The 20,180-nt window shown below is 57.8% G+C and overlaps 1 protein-coding gene across 1 annotated transcript in view; it reads right to left on the bottom strand.

Annotated features, from left to right (window-relative positions):
* SEC61A2 (SEC61 translocon subunit alpha 2) overlaps positions 1 to 20,180 on the bottom strand; it is a 257,743-nt gene that overhangs the window by 142,968 nt on the left and 94,595 nt on the right. The gene's annotated exons all lie outside the window — the stretch shown is intronic.

Raw genomic sequence — 20,180 nt, 5'->3', positions numbered from 1 at the left:
CACTTTCCTCCTTGCTGTTTTCCCAGTGTCACAAAACCTGACTCATGTCACCCAAAAAGAGCCATGGCTGTTGGATGGTCACTGCCAACACTCCACTGGGAGTCCTACAATTGAAAACAGCACAAACACCCTCTAACGTCACTGTGTGTGCTGGAGGACACACAGGTTTTTGTTCTCTGTGCCTTTTCTGGGGCCTGGGGATGGCTCGTGTGCAGGGCAGAGGTGCTTGAGACTCAGTGTGCTGCGTCCACCCTTCCTAGAACCAAGGTCACTGCTGGGTGGTGGCCTGTCTGCCAGCCGTGAAGCATGCAGAGCCAGTAAGACTGTTGGCACTGTTACTGTCGTCGGGACAGCTGTGGTGGCCAGAGGTGTATGTGGGCCCTGCACCCCTCCCACCCATCTTTCACCGTGTGGTAGGAATCTCGGCCTTCCCACTGGTAACAGCCGTCTTCTCCCTGTGGAGAGGCGGAAGGGAGCTGTGAGGGGGACAGAGGGGCTTAGACACCAAGCACCAACCTTGCCGGTCTCAGGCCCTTGCTCTCAGCTCCTTCTATCCCCAGCCTGACACCAGACACGGAGGTCCAGCACGGATCTGCTATACTGGAGTTTCGGAAAAGCTTAAGATCAGTAGCTTTTACACATCCCATTTGTTGTTGTCCTTTTTTGGGTCACACCCGGCGACACTCAGGGCTGATTCCTGGCTCTGCACTCAGAAATTACTCCTGGCTTGGGGGTGCTTGGGAGACCATATGGGATGCTGGGGATTGAGCCCGGGTCAACTGCATGCAAGGCAAATGCCCAACTCACTGTACTATTGCTCCGGACCCCGAAATACATCTTTAGACCTGGAAGGAAAGGACTCTGCTCTTTAGTGCTGTCCTGTTGAGGGAGTTCTGGAAATTGAACCATGTCTGGGTCCGTGATGCCCCTGAAGTACACACACACACACACACACACGCACACCACCTATTGGTGCATATTTCCTATTATGAGTCACTGGAAACTTCATGTCTGGGTCCATGAAGCCCCTGGAGTGCGCACATGCACACACACATTCTCTGACACACATCCCCATTGGTGCACTTCCCTATTACTGATGAGTCACATCCCTTTGCGGTTAGGTGGTCTCCACTAGGGGGCACTGCTGAGCAACGCAACAGTAATTGTGGCTTGTTTTTTTTCCCCCCAATTGATAAAATTATTTACTCTTAACCCATTTCAGGGGTGTGCATCCAGAGTGTGTGGAGTGTCCGTTCTGTCATTGTGCAGGGACAGTGGCGTCTTTCCAGCAGGGCCACCCCAGGGCGCTATGGACTCCTGCAATATCTCAGGACTGTGCCAGTTCCTTGTCCTTGGTGAACTGCCTGCTTTGTCATTTGCCGTCCTGGTTTGATTTGCAGTGCAGCCGTGTTTCTGTTTCCATTCGCTTCAAGTTGAGATTTTATCCCCCCCAGTAGAATCTCTAACGTGGAATGGAGTAAATACAGTAAATAAACAGTAGCTACACTAAGCATAGTACATTTCAGTTATAAATGGGGTCTTGGGGGGGGGGGTCTCAGCAGTGCTCAGAGGTCCTGGATGGAGATGTTTTTTCTTTATATACTCTAGATCTGAGTCAGGTAAGTGATTTTCAGATATTTTTCCTCAATCTGTAGCTGGTCATTTTTTTGTTTTTCTTTATCACAGAAAGAGAGGATCTTTTAAAAAAATTTTTTTTATTGGATCACTGTGAGATACACCCTTGCAAAGCTGTTCATGATTGGGTTTCAGTTATACAGTGTTCCAACCCCCATCCCTCCACCAGTGTACTTTTCCCAGCACTGGCGTCCCCAGGTTCCCTCCCATCACACCCCCACCCCCACTCCTGCCTGCCTCTATGGCAAGCGCTTTTCTTTTCTCTTTCTCCTCTCTCTCTCTCTCTCTTTCTCTCTCTCTCTCTCTCTCTCTCTATCTCTCTCCCTCCCCCCCACCCCTTTTGGGCATTGTGGTTTGCAATATTGATACTGAAAAAAAAAAAGGCAGTTAAGGAATATCACCTACTTTTAACCCTCAGATCGTGTCCAGCGTGGTCATTCCCTATAGCTAATCTTCTCAACAGGGCCTTTTGCTCAGAAAAATGTACGTTTGACTGGAACCCAGCTTACTGCTTTCCCCCCATACAGTAACCTTTTGACATCATGTCTAAGAATATTCTTTGCCTAGCTCCAGAGTTCAAAGAATTCTTCCATTCCTCCTTTAAAAGTTTCATGAGACACTGATGATGACGAGACATTAGTGTTGGTTTTTGTGGGAGCGAGTGTTCGAGCAAGGTCTGGGCGGGGTGGGGGACATCAGGGCCAGCCATGTCGTGCTTCGAGGCACCTCCCCGGACCGGCGGGGTTTTCTATCGCTGCGAGACGTCGGGTCACTCTGTGACCACGTGTTGAAGAAGCTCCCACTGGGTTGCTTCCCTCAACTCTCTGTCCAAAACAGTGAACTTCCTCCCACTCTCCCATGCCCGGGCCCTTTGTTCTGCCTCCAGGATGTGTCCGTCCACCCTCCAGCACGTCTGCGGCCTGTGGTACACCTCCCTGCAGGCGAGAGGGTTTCTCTGTCCTCTGGCAGGACTGTTTCCGCTACTCCAGACTTTGCCCCTCCGGAAGAAACTTGCCTGTGTTTACAAAGTATCTCTGGGATTTGGGGAGGTACCTGTTGTTTCCCATGGATGTGATTTCTCTTTTGTGACTCAGGATCAAACCTGAGCCCTTGCACATGCTAGGCAGAGCACGCTGTCCAGAGTTATGTTCCCTGGCCAGTAGTGAAATGATTTTTATTTTCAGGTTGTGTTTACTGCTAATATATCAAAAGTTTAGTTCATTTTTTTTTGGATCATCCTGGTGGGTTCCGGGGACCATGTGGGATGCTGTGTGCAAGGCAAGTGCCGTACCCACTGTACTGTCACTCCAGCCCACAGCTGACTTCTTTCCCCATACACTAGTTTGTATTCATGTGACACTGATTCATTCGTTGGCCTTTAATTCTCTCTGTTGTTTTGCGGAGTTCTTGGGGGTTTTCCCCATGTCGGATCATGTCGCCTTCAGTTATACGCTCTGTTTGCAATTTGGACAGCCTGTCTTTCCTTTTCCTTCCCTGTGGCACTGGCTGGACACGCTGCTACTGCAGTTTAGAGAGGAGAGAGACATCCTGCTCCTGGTCACAGCCCCAAGAGCACCGGTCACTGAGCAAGCACCAGGGGTTGAGGAAGGAGGAGCGGGGCGTCTAGGAAAGGCACCCGGGGAAGACAAGCTGGGAAGCGGAGGCTCTCACTGAGGCCAGGAAGTCTGTCTGTTTGTCTGTCTGTCCTCACCCCAGCCCTGAGATTGATGGTATTCTAGAGGCTTTGCTATGAGCCTTTTTCCCTCCCTTTGGAGAGATTCATTTTATTTATTGGTTTGTTTATGTGTTCATTTAAATCACCGTGAGATATCACGGTCACGGTCCTGTTGTTCATCGATTTGCTCAAGCGGGCCCAGTAACGTCTCCATTGTGACACTTGTTACTGTGTTTGGCATATCGAATATGTCACGGGGAGCTTGCCAGGCCCTGCCGTGCAGGCGAGATACTCTCGGCAGCTTGCCGGGCTCTCCGAGAGGGGCGGAGGAATCGAACTCGGGTCGGCCATGTTGGCTGTGTGCAAGGCAAATGCCCTACCGCTGTGCTATCACTCCAGCCCACCGTGAGATACAGAGTTACAAAATTGTTCATGTTTGGATTTCAGTCATACGGTGTTCCAAAACCCACCCCATCACCAGTGCGCATTCCCTACCACCAATGTCCCCAGTTTCCCTCCTGCCACCCTGCCACAGTCTGCCTCTATGACAGGCGCTCTCTCTCTCTCTCTCTCTCTCTCTCTCTCTCTCTCTCTCTCTCTCTCTCTCATGAGCCTCTTACCCAGGCAGGCCCCCTCTTCCTCTCCACATACCCACATCTCTCTGGGACAGCCTTCCAGGGGTGCTGTGCTTATGCACACATATGTGCACAATACATGCATGAACACACGCACATTCACACGCACACGCATGCACATACACATGGTGCACACACTTCCGGGAAAGGAGCCAGTGGGAGTCTTGTCCCCGGTGGTCGGGGCCAGTTCCCCCTTCCTGCTCCCGTTTTGGTTTCGCTGACATCTTACCTGGCACCAGCTTGGTACACAGCGTCATTTGAGACCTGGCATGGATGAAGTAAACCAGAAGGTCCACCAGACCCGAGCAGTTTACAGCCGAGGGGAGCGTCTCAGATTCACGTTCCCAGCAGCGGCATGAGCACTGGGTGAAGGAGGCGAGGCCAGGACTGGCTGTTCTGAGGGGAAGCAGCCCTGCTGTCTATGTTGGGGGCCTGGCTGCCTGGGGTGTGGAGGGGGCGTGCTGCAGGCATGCCGGGCTCTCAGGTGGCAGGAGCCTGGAGCGGTGATTTGCCTGTCAGGTACAGAATCAGATCTAGCGGGGCTGGAAGGCAGCGTCGGGTCAGACACCGGCCCGCGGGGCTGCACCTCAGATGGACACGCTGAGTCGTGCTCGTCGTGGGGAACTGACGGACCAGGGCAGGGAGAACCGAGAGTCACAGGGACCGTTTCCCAGGCTGAGACTTCGGCTGATTCTGGCAGCCACACAATCCCTGAAGGTATTTGGGTCATGAAGTGAGCCAGTGGGGCTGTGCAGATTAGCCCAGAAATCACTCAGGCAGCTGGAGGCAGAGACTCGTTGCCACCTACCACCCTCCCTCATATTCTCCGCCCACCCACCCACTCTTCCATCCACCCATCCATCCACACACCCACGCACCCACTCACCACCCACCCACCCTCCCTCCCTCCCACTCACCCACCCTTCCTCCCAACCACTCATCTATCCATCCAACCCACCCATGCACTCACCCATCTGTCCACCCACCCACCCAGCCTCCTACTCATCCACCCACCCAACCTCCCACGCACCCATGCACCCATCTGTCTGCTCATCTACTCACTCTTCACCCACCCAGTTGCTTATGCATCCACCCACCTCCACCCCTCCCCCATCCCCCTACCTATCCACTCTCCGCCCCATCCCCCCACCTACCCCCTGCCCACCCAGTTGCCTTCAACCCTTCCACTTCCCGTCTGCCTCCACTCCTGCCCGCCCCCACTCGCCCACCCGCCCGTCCTCCCCCACTCACCCTCCCGAAATGCCTGCTTCCTGCTGTCGGCTAGAAGGTGCCATTCTGAAATCTAGGGGGTCAGGCAATAGACACAGACAACAGGCCTGGCACAGAGGCAACCTTTATTTTGGAGGGGCTGGGTGCAGGTCCCCCCCCCCAGGAGGGGGACACTTCGCCAGATGGTGGGATGGTTCTGCACCGCGAACCACCCGTAAACCACAGCCCCCCCCCCACTCGCCCCTACGCCCATACACAGCGCCTACCCTGATGGCCCCTCCTGTGGCACCCTTCCTCGGGGGACTCCCGAAGGACCAAGGATGGCCTGTCTCAAAGTCTGTGCGGCAGAGACTCAGACCCCACCAGAAAGTGCCGACAGAGGTGAAGGGCTGACAGTCCTTCGGGGGCAAGTGTGCCTGTGGCTGTTTAACTGTGGCCGTTTCTTCTTTTGTGCTGTATTTTGGGTTTCGGACCACACCCTGGGGTGCTCAGGACTGACTCCTGGCTCTGTGCTCAGGAATCCCTCCTGGCAGCGCTCAGGGGCCCATGTGGGGTGCTGGGATTGGCCCCAAGTCTGCCATGTGTGAAGCAGACACCCTCCCCGCTGTAGGATTGCTCGGCCCATTTCTTCATTTCTGGGACGGGCAGGATGAGCGCTCGCGTGCCCCCCTCCCTGCCCCCCACCCCGCCCAGGACTGCCTGGCTTTCTGAGCTGGTGGAGCGTTTCACTGGGGGCAGGCATCAGAGCAAGGACTTGGGGACACACCCGGCAGGAGGCTTGGTCCCCACGAGGAAGCAGCGCTCAGCTGGGCAAGACCCGCAGGCACGCAGCCACGGCAGCCCCGCCCCGCACGGGCACGCAGGGCGCCGGGTGGCAGCTGGTGGCGGTACCCGCAGGGGCGTGCGTCACTGCCTGCAGCTTGGGAGCAAGCGGGGCCAGGCGCACCCCGAAACCCAAGGCACTCGGCTCGGATGGGGGAGGACTTCCTGCCCGAGCGGGCGAGTCTCGACCAGCGCCACGGGCGGCCGCTCAACCCCTTGTCCCTCTCCAGAAGTGGCCGGGCTGACTTCGGCAGCTGTGGGCCGAAGTCCCGGTCCTCAGCCTGTGTCCTGGGCGCAGTTCCGGCCCCGCCCGCACCTACCTTTGACCCAGCTCCTGACCTGGCCAAGGACAGGTGTGGGGCTATTTACTTTTGCACAGGTAGTGCAGATAAGGCTGGTCCCGGCCACGGTGGGCACTGTCGGGCCGGCAGGTGCCTCGGGGCCAGGGGTCCCCGCTGGACTGGGGCACCAAGCCCCAGGGACCCCTAGCCGCGGGCCTTCCTCCCCGTCTCCACTCTGGGCTCTCCCCTCATCCTCTTCCTGATTCTCCTCTCTCTCTCCCCTCTCTCCTCTCTCTCCTCTCTCCACGTCTTTCTCTTTCTCTGTCTCTCTGTCTCTGTCTATCTGTCTCTGTCTCTGTGTCTCTGTCTCTCTCTCATCCCAGAGACTTTCTGCAACACGCATCTGGTCTCCAGGACTCAACTCCTGCGGGCTGGGGAGGGACCCCAGTGGCCCCACGGCTGCACTGGCCTTCACCATCTGCCTTTGGCCATGGAGGGCCATCAGGAGTTCTCTGCCCCACTGTGGGCCATGCCTCCCTCTCCACTGCCAGCAGGGGCGCGGTTGGGGGAGCACACCTGCGGGGACACTCATGGGGTCCGGCTCCAGTGCCCCACCTTCCTGGGAGGGTCAACATGAGAAGCCTGAGCCCAGCTTAGGTGTGGGAACCCACACCCCACCCTGGGCCCTGGCGCAGGCCCTGCGGGGGGAGGCAGCTGAGCACGGGCTGTCTCCACCATGGCTCATGGTCTCTGTGGCCCTAACGGAGGGACCCGTCTTGGGTGAGTGGACGCCTGCTGTCCCACCCAGCAGAGCCCGAGACCCACACACTGGGCGGCTGCCCCAAGCACCCCCAGCTGGTGGGGGCCCTTTTCCGAGACAGCCCCAGAAATGGACGTGCAGGAAATTCAGGCTTGACCCCTGTGGGTGTGAGCCTGGGGATGTCGTGGGCCCCCTGAACAAAAGGTCACTTTCGGCCGCCCTCAAGGTCGCCTTCTGGGTGGTGACTGCCCACTATCCTGAGCAGCAGCCCAGTGCTCCCAGCAGGAGCCCAGGTCAGCAGGGGCTGAGGGAGGATTTCCAGGGATTCTGCACCCCCTCCGCCCTTCTCCCTGCGAACTCCAGTGGTCAGAGCTGGGGGTGGTGTGGGGGGCTCCAGGGCGCTCAGAGGCCTGTGTGGGCCCCTGGGCCTGCCCTGGAATGCCCAGAGCTGCAGGTGTGGATGCTTGCAGGGTGATGTCAGCTGGCCCGGGCAGTGGGGATGGTGGCAGGGGCGCTGGCTTACGGCTCCTCCGCAGCGCTATGAGGTGACTCTCTGGACCCGCCGGCCTTCTGCTCTGTCCCCCAACCAGCCTCACAGCCAGGGTCCTGGGCTCTGAACCTGGGTCTGAGCAGCCCAGGACCCCCGGTGCTGTGCCCAGGAGCTTCCTGTAGCCGTCTCAGGCCTGTTGGAGCCAGCCTGGGGCTGGGTGAAGAGCCAGAGCTCACGGCCCAAGACAGCCCCTCCACACACAGACCTCGGACTGCTTCCTGGAGGCTCAGGAGCCCCCCCCACACACACACACTCACACTCACACACATGTACACACTCACACTCATACACACACACACAGACACATACACATACACACACCCACACCCATACACACAGACACGTACACACACATACACTCAGACTCATACACACATGCACACATGCACAGACACATACACTCACACATATATACACACGTGCACACACAACACATACACTCATACACACGTACATACACAAATACATACACACATACATAAACACATGCACACACATATACATACTCATACACACATACATACACACATACACATGCATACATATACACACATTCATACATATACACATACATGTACACACGCTCACAAACATACACATGCACACACGTGCACACATACATGCACATATACATACACATATACACACATGCACACACTTCGACACACATATACAAATACACACATGTACACACACTCATACACATAGATACACACGTACACTCACGTGTACACATACACACATGCACACTTATGCACATATACATATACAAATGTATACACACTCAAATGCACATGCACACACATACACACATACATGCACATATACGTGCATACACATATACACACATGCACACACATACACATACACACACTTCGACACACATATACAAATACACACATGTACACACACTCATACACAAAGATACACACGTATACTCACGCGTACACATACACACATGCACACTTATGCACATATACATACACAAATGTATACAAACTCATACGCACATGCTCACACATACACATACACGTACATGTACACATACTCATACACACATACACATACACACGTACATACATACACACACAAACACGGTCATGGGGAGGTGTCCCCGAGGCTGTGTCCATCTGTGTGAGCTCATGCTGATGAAGGCAGTGGCTGGAGGCGACCCCAGCCTGGGGCCTGCGTTTCCGAAACATTGGCACACCAGTTTAGAGATGGCGGACGGAACTTCCACAGGGGTGGCCCCAGATTGCTCACGCCAGCCAGGCACCTCATGCGCTGCAGCCTTTGTTTACCCAAAGACCAAAAGTTTTTCTCACCCAGTGATCCTCGGAGATTACTCGTAGCTCTGCACTCAGGAATTACTCCTGGTGGTTCTCCAGGGACCCTGTGGGATGCCAGGGATTGAATCCGGGCTGGCCGCGTGCAAGGCAAACATCCTACCTGCTGTACTATCGCTCCGGCCAAGATCAAAAGTTTAAGCCATAGAAAAGGCCTGATGAACTAGCACAGCAGGCAGGGTGGTCTCCGTGCATGTGACTGACCCAGGTTCAAGGCCTAGCAATTGCTGTGGTCCCATGATCCCCACCCAGTGTGATTCCTGAGCACAGAATCAGGAGTTAAGCCCCGAGTACTGCCGGGCCGGCCCCCAGCACAGAAACCACGGCGTCAGTTCTGTTGGGCTAAGAGCTGCCTCTGAGGGACAAAGTGCCTCGGATCCCGGCCGCCCTATCAAGGCCTTTTTACGGTCTCTTCCTCTGCTCCCAGCTCGCCTTCGCCCCTTGCTCTCTGCTCCAAGCTTATCTCTTGCTCCCGAGATCTCCGGCCGCTGGAACTGACCCTTGGCCAGTGCCAGCTGAGAGTCCCATCCCCGCCCCACCGGCTCAGCGATCCTGGACAACCATGGAGTCCCCCGAGCTTATGCTAAGGCACAGAGCACTGGAGCCGACCAGCGCATGGCAAAGCCCCATCTGGGGGTCATGTAAACTTCTTCAAAATCTGTTTTCAAATGAATCCTTTAAACTCAGTGATCACAGCCAGTTTGGACCGTGAACCTATTTTTCTATCCTTTACGTAAGCCCAGGATCACATAAAAATATCGTGGGTGTAAAAGGGTCTTTCTTTGAAGTTGCTTTTTCTGGTTTGGGGGCCACTCTGTGCTGTTCTCATTCCCGGCGGTACTGGGAATTGAACCGAGATCTCCTGCATGCACAGCCTGTGCTCAGACGGCGGGGCTCCCCTCCCAGCCCGGGCCTCCCCCCTGCTCGAGTGAGTGTCTGCTGCTGGCTTCCACACAGTTGTGTGGGGAGAGAAAACGCCACTGAGGGAATCACGGGGAAGAGACAGCCGGGCGGGCAAGTGGGCTGTCTCAGGCTGTTTCCCAGGATGCCCATTTCTGTTTATTTGTCCTGGGGAGTCACACCCAGTGGTGCCCAGGCAGGGAGCTGGGTCAGCTGTGTGCACGCACCTTGCCCTGGGGCTGGGGGAGTGTTTGGCTGCTTGAGGGTCACAGCAGGACCTGGCCCAGTCTTCTTGGCGTGGTGTCATGCGCATGCCAAGCTCCTGGCCTTCTGGTGGCCCTGCCTGTGGTGTGGAAGTTTCCCAGCCAGGGAAGGACCCAGGGCCTCCCGGAACATCGGGTGAGAGGGCCTGGGGGCTCAACACTTCTCACTCCATACTCAATTCCCTGGACTTCTGGGGCAGAGCCCAGCTTCCCTGAGACCCCCTGGCATGCTGAGTCCTGGTGTGTGTATGGGGGGGGGGGGGGCGGGAGGGCACTCCTGGGAGTGCGCAGGGCACCGTGCAGAGTCCCTAGTGACTGACACGTTCCCCTCCCCCATCCCCCATGTCTCTTACTGATGGGTCCTCACCTTGTGCCCCTGCCCCGCCCCGCGCCCCAGGACACCCAACCTTACGGCTTTCTCACGACTCTGCGGGGTGGGGGGGGGGGCGCAATGAGAGCCTTTGCAAGACAGAATATTTCAGCCGGGGCCCCCCAAAGCCTTCCTCTGTCCCTTAGGTTTGTGACTTGCTGGCTTGTGTCCCATTCCCTGCCCCGTCCTCTCGTCCCCCCACCCGCCCCCCCCAGACCCCCTCTGGCCTGCCTGACCCCGTGTGTGCATGCCGAATGTGCGACCTTGGCTGGTTTACACTTTAACAGCCTGGGAAACTTTCCACGCTCCCCCTGGGATTCACACTGCCCTGAGCAGACCAGCAGCTCCAGGGCTGGCCAGGTCCAGGGCCCGGGACCTCAACAGCCTGGACTCCCCAAGGCCAAGAGGGACCCAGCCCCTCCCGCTGACTTGGGCCTGAGACCCCCCCCCCCCATTCTCTCCCCAAAGGAGACATATCCAGTGGCCAGCAAGGCTCCTGGGAGCCCGCACAAAGGGACAGCCGAGATCCTCCAGGGAGGACCCCCAGACCGTCGCTGTCGGGGCCCCCAGCTCACCCATGTCTGCCTGCAGAGGCCCGTCCAGCTGGGGACCAGCACCTTGCTCTGTGGAGTCCCCGTGGTGACAGCGGGTTCTAGCTCGGCTGTGGCACCTACCAGCGTGGGGCCTCAGTGCCCTCCATACGTACCCCCATCCCTGGTCACCTCCCAGACCCCACAACACAGCCTACACAACCCCTCCACGGGCACCATCTCCAACCCATGTGGCCTGTGCAGCTCTTGGTGGGCATCTCGAGGGTCCCCAACTCCCTGCCTGATTTAGAGAGGTTTGAGGGGCCTCCCTCTCCCCCGGCTCCCTGCTGGGCTCAGGTGCTGGAGAGGTGCTGGCTGGGAGGGAGGCGCAACCCAAGTGCTCATGGGCAATCCCAGAGGCCAGCTCAGAGGCAGCAGCTCTGCGGGTGACCTGGCTGTGCAAGGGCACTGTGGGGCCCAAGGGGAGGGCAGCCCACTGGGGCCCAAACTCTCCCATCCAAACGTGCTGCTTTTCTCTTCAGCAAGTCAGAGCCAGCCGGAGACGCTCACTCGGGGGCTGCACTGGGCTCAGGTGCTGACCAGCCCCCCTGGGAGGCCTCTGCTGCCGGACACCACCACCCCCACCTCCCAGAGGTGCCTCCTCTCGGGTCTACCAGTTTTCTGGCAGAGGACAGCCATGCTGTCCACCTCCCGCAGGGCTGCCAACTGAAGGGTCAGCATGTCCCCACATGGCCAGGCCTCCTACTGCATGGCCGGCCCTTTACCTGGGCCTCTGGATGCTCTTGGACACCCCTTGGCCCAGGCCTGACATGGTTCATGAGGCCTGGCGGGACTGTGCATACAAGGTCCATGCATGATGAGTCCATGCGTAATGGGTCCATATGTGATGGGTTCATATGTGATGAGTTCATGCGTGATGGGTTCATGCATGCCAGGACCATGTGTGATGGATCCTTGCATGATGGGTTCATGCATGATGGGTTAATGTGTGATGAGTCCATGTGTGATGGGTTCATACGTGATGGGTCCATGTGTGATAGGTCCATGCATGATGGATTCATGCATAATGGGTCCATGCGTGATGGGCCCATGTGTGATGGGTTCATGCATGATGGGTCCATGCATGATGGGGCCATGCATGATGGGGCCATGCATGATGGGGCCATGTGTGATAGATTCATACATGATGGGTCCATGCGTGATGATCCATGCGTGATGGGTCCATGAGTGCTGGATCCTTGTATGATGGCTCCATGCTTGCCGGGTCCATGCGTGCCAGGTCCATGCATTCCAGGACCATGTGTGACAGCTCCATGTATGCTGGGTCCATGTGGCCTCTCACCCTGACCCAAGCAGCTCCCCTTTGCAGCCTCTCTCCAGCCCTAAGGGGCTTCACAGAGCCCCAGGGAGAGGCCGCCTGTTTGGGTGCAGTACGGACTCTGGCCAGAGGGTGGGCACCCCCTGTCCCGTGCAGGGCTGGAGAGCTGCTAGCTGTGTCCGACCCAGCCACCAGGTGTGGAGGTGACAGGTGACAGGGACAGACCCCGCCCTGCCCACCACGCACTCCCGTCCCTCCCTGGCCGCGCCTCTGCCCCAACCACTGCACCTCTTCCCCCCTCCTCTCCCTGGATGGGTCGGGCAGGGAGGTGAGGCTGGGGGCGTGAACCCCAGGACACAAAACCAGCTCTCAGGGAACAGATCAATGACATCACGTGACCCCCACACATGAGCCCTGGGTCCTCTCAAGGCTCCCCTCAAGTCAGGTAGGGGGTGCTGGCAGTCAGGGCCCTTGTCCAGGGGTGCCCAGGGCCACTGCACCTAGGATGGGCAGTCGGGAGGCCCCGGCTCACTGTCCGTCTGCTCCCTCCTCTCCCTTTTTCCTCTCCATCTCACCCCTCAGACCCTGCAGGATCCCCGCTTTCTTTCTGTGTTTTGGGGGGTGGCTTTTTGCTTTTTGGGGGGACACTTGGCAACACTCAGGGGTTACTCCTGGCTCTGCACTTAAGAATTAATCCTGCCGGTGACTGGGGGGGACCATATGGAATGCTAGGGATCGAACCCGGGTTGGCCGCGTGCGAGGCAAACACCAAGGCAGGTGCCCCGCCCCTGCACAGTCACTCGGTCCTGCCAGGTCCCCACTTTCTAAGTCACAAGTTTGCCGGGAGACTCGCGACCCCCCTGTTCTCTGGGGCTCCACACACCCTCACTGGGCCTGTTCGGTGTGTGGGCACCACGCTGGGCACGGGGCTATAAGCTCAGGGAGTGACCCATCTACCCTGTGAGGGCATCACAGCCCAGCACTGCTCTGGCCTCAGGACCCCCAAGCTGTGCCCATGGCCTTGGGCCTGTGCTCACTGCCCAGGGCACCCCAGTCCCACGAGGCGGGCGGGTGCTCAGTGCATCCAAGGTGGTGCTCACCCGCAGATTCTGCTGCTGGGTGCCTCTTTGAGGCCCCCGCCCTCCAGCTCACAGGAGCCCCTGATGAGAGACCCTCTTTCATGTCTGCACCCCGCTGTGCCAGGCTTTCTGGGAAAGCTACCCTTTGTGGGGTGCCCAGAGGTGTCTGGACATGCCGGCTGCCAGGCACTGCTATGAAAGGGAGGAGCATCTGCCACAGGCCTGCTAAAGGCCAAGGGTAAGGGGGTCTCTAGGGGAGGCATGACCCCCTGCAGCCCCGCCAGCGCCCTGCCGCTAGCACTCACTCTGGGGGTAGTCGGAAAGGAGACCCTGGGAAGCCTGAGCTCTTCCCAGAATAAGTGCTTCCTCCTGGCAGCGGGGGCGCCCACGCGGGCGGGCACTCCCTTCCCTGGGAGGGAGCCCAGCTCCTCAGGGCGGGCCCAGGATGCTGGGGCGGGAGACTTGGACGCTGTGCCCACTGGGTGGTGGTCCCAGCAGGAAGTCAACCCTGCCCAGCCCAGGAGGGAAAGTCAAGTCTGGTGGTATTTTTAGAAAGCAGCCGGCCCTGCCCCTTGTCTGCTGTGGGCGTCCATCCCCGCCCAAGGCACCACAGGCAGGTCCTTCCACAGCTAGGGGTGGGGGTCCGTCACACAGCACAATCACTCTGGGCTGTGGACAGCATGGGGAAATGCCCAGTCTCCGAGCCCCCTCCCCGCCCGCCTGTGTATCACACCCCGAGACTCACGTCCTTCTTGGCAGCCAGCCCCGAACAAGGACAGTGGCTGAGGCCAGCGTCAGAGGTGTGGGCTGCCTCAGAGGACGCCCCACACAGCACTCTCGTTGCAGGCTCTGCTGAGGGGCCCTGAGGGGACAGTTACCAAGCCAGCAGCCACCACCGCCATGGCCAGAGATGCTCCTCAGGGCCCTCAGGGGGTGGCTGCCCCCCGGGGTCCTGCCCCAAATGCTCTGGGGAGCTGAGACTTCCCCAGTAGGAGCCCGCGTCAGGGGCTGCCAGGGACGCACGGAGTGTGTGTGTACCTGCGAGCGTGCGTGTGTGTGTTTATGTGTGTACATGTGTGTGTGCATGAGTGTGTGAGCACAGATGTATGTGTGTACATAGCTCTGTGTGTATATGTGCGATTGCATGAATATGTGTGGATACACACATATGTGTGTGAATGTGTGTATATTATTCATGTGACCGAGTGTATGTGTGTTTGAGTGCTGAATGTGTGTATTATGTATGTAAATATGTATCTGAGTAATTGTACTGTGAGTGAACGTGTGAGTATGTGAGTTAGATGTGTGATGGTGGTGGTGAAATGTGTGAGTGTGTGAATGAGTTGTGTGAGTGTATTGTGTGTGTGAGTGTATAATATATGTGTATTGTGTGTACGTGTCTGAGTGCATGTGTGTATTTGTACGTGTGTGAGTGTATTATGTGTATGTCAGTGAAGGTGTGTGTATGTGTGTATTATATGTGAGCGTGAATGTGTGAGTGTATTCTTATGTGTGTGAGAGAATGTGTGTTGAGTGTGGGTGAGTGTACTGTGTATATGTGTATAACATGTGAGTGTATTGTGTGTATGTGGGTGGTGTGTGAGTGTATAGTGTGTGTGCAGTGTGAGTCTGTGTGTGTGTGTGTGAGAGAGAGAGAGAGAGAGAGAGAGAGAGCCCTGTTTCCAGGCCATCAGAAACTGGGGACACCAACTGCAGCGGGTGGGTGCCCCTGCTCTGATCCTGACCTGGGTGGCAGGCCCAGCCCCCGCTGCTGCCAGAGCCCTTCTCAGGCCCAGGGACTGGCGGGCCCTCCGGTCCTGCTGCCCTTCCTGCTGTCCTAAAGTCACCCCAGCCCCCGGCAGCGGGAAGGGAAGCGCAGGTGGGGCAGAGCCAGGGAGTGTGGGGGCGTGAGGGCAGTCCCGGGGGGGGGCCAGGCCAGCCCCAGGCAGACTCCAGGTGGCAGCCTGGGGAGGCCTGTGCCTGCCGCTGCCCATGTACACACACAGCCATGCGCAGCACATGCAGTCACATACATGTGCACACCCACACGTGCGGACACATGGATACACGTGCATAGAGACACGCATGACCCAGCCTGGGCGGGGCACACACGCAAGCCGCCCCTGGTGCTCCTGCTTCTCTGTTCCTTTTCCTCTGACGGGGTTTCTTCCTGAATTCCGGCAGCCCCACCCCGGAAAGGCATTTCCAGAATCTGCTTCACACACATGCTGGGCGTGAGGCTGGTGCCGTGTGACCTGTTTATCCGTGACTAAGTCCCATTCACCCGGCACGGTGTGACCTTCCCTCCCGCTGGGCGCGGTGTCCGGGCCGCCTCACTGCCTCGGAGCTGGGGGACCGGAAAGGGGACCCCCCAGGCAAAGCTAGAACGTGTGAGACCCCGAGTGAGTCCGGCCTTGCTTCCCCACGATCCCCAGCACCTCACAGGGAAAACCTAAAGCTCAGCCCCAGCGCTGGGGTAGACCCTGGAGGGCCCCAAAGCAAAAAGGGCCCTGGGGCTGCCCACCTGACCTGTCCTCTGCCCGCGTGCCGCGGCCCGTCACCCTCTTGGCTCTCTGTAAGCCCCCTGGCCCTCTCGAGCGCCCAAGCTGGGAGGTTCCAAGGTCGGGCCAGTCTCTTTCAGTCAGCTGGGCCAGGCGGGGTGGGCACTGCCTAGGGTCACACCAGCCCTCCTCAGGACAGAAACTAGGAGGGAGGGTGAGCTTGTGGAGTGAGGGGGCCTTTGGGAGTGAGCAGGAATGTGCGGGAATGTGCGGGATCCGATCCTGCTTTTATTCGGCCCAAGACCCGTGTGAGTGTGGTCAGTCTCATAGTGCGGTCAGTCTCCTTGCACGGTCAGTCTCCTAGTGTGGTCAGTCTCCTAATGCGGTCAGTCTCCTTGCACGGTCAGTCTCCTAGTGCAGTCAGTCTCCTAGTGTGGTCAGTCTCCTGAGTGTGGTCAGTCTCCTTGCATGGTCAGTCTCCTGAGTGCGGTCAGTCTCCTGAGTGCCGTCAGTCACCTAGTGTGGTCAGTCTCCTAGTGTGGTCAGTCTCCTGAGTGCAGTCAGTCTCCTTGCATGGTCAGTGTCCTGTGCGTAGTCAGTCTCCTTGCATGGTCAGTCTCCTGAGTGCGGTCAGTCTCCTGAGTGCGGTCAGTCACCTAGTGCAGTCAGTCTCCTAGTGTGGTCAGTCTCTTGAGTGTGGTCAGTGTCCTTGCACAGTCAGTGTCCTGTGCGTTCAGTCTCCTAATGCGGTCAGTCTCCTTGCACGGTCAATCTCCTTGAGCGGTCAGTCTCCTAGTGCGGTCATTCTCCTGAGAGCAGTCAGTCTCCTAGTGTGGTCATTCTCCTAGTGTGGTCAGTCTCCTGAGTGCAGTCAGTCTCCTTGCATGGTCAGTGTCCTGTGTGTAGTCAGTCTCCTAGTGCGGTCAGTCTCCTGAGAGCAGTCAGTCTCCTGAGTGCGGTCAGTCTCCTAGTGTGGTCAGTCTCCTAGTGCGGTCAGTCTCCTGAGTGCGGTCAGTCTCCTAGTGCGGTCAGTCTCTTAGTGTGGTCAGTCTCCTGTGCGTGGTCAGTCTCCTTGCAGAGTCAGTGTCCTGTGCGTGGGCAGTCTCACGCACAGTCAGTCTCGTGCATAGCCCTCCAGTCCTGCAGACAGGGCTTTCCTGGCAGTGTTGTCACTGCAGATAAGCAGGTGCCGGGAGGGAGGAAGGGAACCCGCTTGGAGGTGGCTGGGGTTCCCCCTCGGCTCCTGCTTCTCCTTCCTGTTCGGGCCTGGGCCTTTCCCAGGACCCGCTGCCCAGCCGGTGCCCGGGTCAGGTGCCAGTCCTCAGGAAGGGAGCTGGCCCGCTCCCCTTGTTGTGAAGGAGAAACAAACCTGTTTGGTGACTCGTTTGAATGCCAACAAGCCTTTCCCAGGCAGTGCCTGACCTCCCATCCCGGCAGGCACCGGGGCTGGGGGAGAGGGCGGCTGCAACACGCGTGCAGAGACCCTCCCCGTGCGGGTGTCCGGGACGGGGGCGTCCACACCTACATGCGGCACAGAAGCTCCTTGTTCTCCGCTTCTCTGGGTGCTCCTGAATAAACATGTAGTGCTGGTGGCTGCGGTCAGCGGGTGGCGGTGTCCACGGGGCCTGAGCTGGGCTCAGCAGGACATGGCTGGTGGGGGAGGGGGGAACCACCAGGGCCCTCCCCCACCCCGGGCTGGGCAGACTCGGGTCCCACGCATACCGAGCTTCCTCCGGGCCCCACTTCTGAGGTTCTCAAGATAAAAACGGCCAAACCCAGGGTCCGCAGCCGGAAGCCTCGTTCCCAGCTCCACCCGCTTTTCATGGCAGCGGCTTCAGGGGGACAACGGATGCAGTGGGAAATGTGAGGGACATCTGACAGCTGCCAGGCCCTGCCCTGAGGGTGCCGGACCCTACCACCCCCAACACAGGGCAGCTTCCCTGCTGGGTTTCCCAAAAAGAGCACTGAGCAGGGAGGCACAGCAGAGGCAGGTGGATTGTGGGCGCTGTGGCTTCTGTGTGCATGCCGGACAGTGGATTTGGGGCTGGGGGGGACACCTCGCCCTCCATCTCTGAGCAGCATGATTGGGTCTGACCACTGTCTACTCCCCCTCCCCCGGCTTTCAGTATGTGAGAGAAATTCATCTGCAGTGCAGAGGCAGCGGACACGCCTATTCAGGCACCTGGTTGTGTCAGGGACCCCTGCAGGGGCACTCAGGGACCCTGCTCTGTCACAGTGACCCAGTGCTCCCGGGTTCTCTCTGTTAGCAGCCGCAGTCTGGACAGAGCGGAGAGCTCCAAGGAGGGGGTGGAGTCTGGCGTACAGGAAATGACCTGGATATAACTGTGAGCCTAACTAGGAATAAGTAGGTGGAAGAACGTGGAACCAGATAGAAGGGTTGAATCATTTTCAAGAAAATACTTGAGCATGAGTACATAATGCCAACACAAGGCCAGTTTTCCTGGAGATAAAACTAAATTTATTTTTCTCAGGGGGGAGTAGAGAATAAATATACAGACAAGTTCATCTGACTCATCAGAAGCCCAGGGTGAGACGAAAGGAGGAAACCTCCCCTAGGACAGTGAGCAGGGGCCGCCAGACCCCCGAGTCAGCACCGCCGGCATCTCCCTCTGCTACAGGGACAAGCCCTCAAGACCCTTTTAGCACAGCCAACACAAACAGCAGCGAGAAGACCAAGACGGTTTGCAAAGCCGGTAGAAACCAAAGTACCTATTTACACGAAGACCATGGAGCAGCGAGGTCAGGGCTGGGTGTGTGCACACACGCACACATACACACACACAGTCACACTCACAGAGACATACTCTCATAGACATAGACACACACATAGTCACATACGTGGAAACACACACATACACCCAGACACACACAGTCACACCCAGAGACACACACTCACATAGACACAGACACACACATACAGTCACACACATGAAAACACACACATACACCCAGACACAGACACACACACAGTCACACTCACTCAGAGACACAGATACACACATACAGTCACACACATGGAAACACACACATACACCCAGACACAGACACACACAGTCGCTCAGAGACACACAGTCACATAGACACAGACACACACATACAGTCACACACACAGAAACACACATACTCAGACACAGACACACACAGAGTCACATAGGCACTGACACACACATATAGTTACACACATGGAAACACACACATATACCCAGACACAGACATACATACACAGAGACGCACATACACACAACAAACACACACACAGAGTGGAGTTAAGGCAGATGTTGTGACAGCAGGAGGCCCCTTTGCGACATGTCTCAGAACTGGATCTCCATGATGCTGGCCAGGAAGAGCGTGGCCCGACAGCCACAGAAGGGCGGGGCTGCCCCTGTGATTGGCCCAGCTCTCTGCAGACGCTTTCAACTCCAGCTCTGAACAGTCAGAGAATGAAGCACATGGCCCGGGAGGACACAGCCCTTCCAGCACTCCAGGACTCGATGCCGCCCGCTCCCCTTCCAGAGACCCAGGTCTGATCCCCCAGAACCGCTGGGGTAGCCCTCACCCACCCCAGGTGTGCTCCTGAGAAAGGGACAGGAACTGCCAATTTGGAAGACGACGTTTAATTGCAGAACGCCGTGGGCAGGAGTGCTTTGGGTCATGGAACAGTGACAGTGACAGGCTGTGTCCTTCGGTGCCTTCCAGGAGGGGCCCCCGACTCTGGACCTGCCCAGCAGAGGCTGGGAAGAGACGCCATCCTGTGATGACGTGACGGGGTTTCCAGAAGTCCGTGACGCTGCATCCTGGCAAGTGTGGAGCACGGCTGCAGACACTCAGTGCGGCACAGTCGCCAGCATCTGACGAGCCCGGCTCTCTCCAAAACACCCCCTCCCCAGCTCTGCCTTCCTGGCCCATTACAGAAAAAAAAAAAACACAAAAACGGGCAGACCAAATCCTGCATCGAGAACATCTAGACAGGCCTTCCCAGGGTCGCACGCCTGCCGTGGCCCTTCAGAGACTGAGCCAGGGGCGGCCACAGCCGCTGTGTGTTTCCTACAGGAAAGTGCTTTCTTGCCGACGGGGCGGGACCCACAGGCAAATGGGGAAACAGCCCCGAGCCCAAGAGGGAGGACAGCCAGCATACACCTCCCCTCCAGAGGCCCGACAAAGCAGGTGGCAGTGAAGACAAGTCCCAGAGTACCCGGGGCTCCGGCCCCCAGGCTGGCGCTGGGAGGATTCTTGGGGCCGTCCT

The sequence above is a fragment of the Sorex fumeus genome, unplaced genomic scaffold, assembly GCF_029834395.1.
Source record: "Sorex fumeus unplaced genomic scaffold, SorFum_2.1 ptg000026l, whole genome shotgun sequence".
Lineage (NCBI taxonomy): Eukaryota > Metazoa > Chordata > Mammalia > Eulipotyphla > Soricidae > Sorex > Sorex fumeus.
The sequence above is the reverse complement of the archived record's forward strand: the minus strand, read 5'-3'. Positions and strand labels throughout refer to the sequence as shown.